The following is a 1021-nucleotide window of genomic DNA, read 5'->3' on the forward strand; positions in this document are numbered from 1 at the left end:
AGGATTAGGTATGTAGAATAAGGCATTAATATGTGCTTAATTACTACTAATAAATGGCTAATATTCTAGTAATATGCATGCTAATAAGCAACTAAGAGACCCTAAAATAAAATGTTACCTTAAGTTCTACTTCTGTAGTTATTTTGGTGAAAGTAACTCAAAAGTAATACAGGAGTCATGTAATACCTTACAATATTACTGTCTCAGAATTGTAATGCAAGGAATTACTTTTAAATAACAGTAACAAGTAATCTATAATGTATTACAGTTTGGAAGTAACTTGCACAACACTGTGTGTTACTACAACAAACACTGCATGTTTTCTTTCAGAATCATCATTGGCTGGAAGACAAAAATAGGTTACACAAAAGTTTTTACCTAAAAATGAAGATAAGGTAAAGGTGTGAATAATTACATTTTAGACACATTGTCAGTAATTTCACCAATGAAAATAAAGCCCTCGGAGAACTGTTGTGCGTCTCTGATCAACACACAGCGGTGTTTCATTAATGAATCCACGATTTTAAATGAATCGAGTGAATCAATGATTCAGTGAACCATTCATAAAGGCAGTGACTTGCTTCGTTTCTAAATGAATCAGTCATTTGAACGAATCGATTGAATGAATGATTGAATGACTCAAGACATGGATTTGCCACCACCTACTGGGGTTTATTTCTATGTTTAGAGTATTGTTTCTTTTTTTAAATAATTTCATATTTCACTATTTATTTGTATTTTTGTATGTTGAATTAAAATATTTCTTTCTAAAGCTCTCCCCCCTCCCCCCATGGTCACTGCGTAATTTGCACCCTGTGTATATATACATATTGAAATATAAAACTTTAAAGCATTTTATAAAATATCTATTGAGTACATCTAATACAACACATTTGTAACACCTTTGTAATATTTTTATACTTTTTTGTTTATATTTTAAAATATTAAATATAAAACATTGATTTAAAAATCGTGTATATATATATATATATATATATATATATATATATAAGTGCTGTCA

This window comes from Sinocyclocheilus rhinocerous, unplaced genomic scaffold (assembly GCF_001515625.1).
Source record: "Sinocyclocheilus rhinocerous isolate Xijiao unplaced genomic scaffold, SAMN03320098_v1.1 scaffold3081, whole genome shotgun sequence".
Taxonomy (NCBI): Eukaryota; Metazoa; Chordata; class Actinopteri; order Cypriniformes; family Cyprinidae; genus Sinocyclocheilus; species Sinocyclocheilus rhinocerous.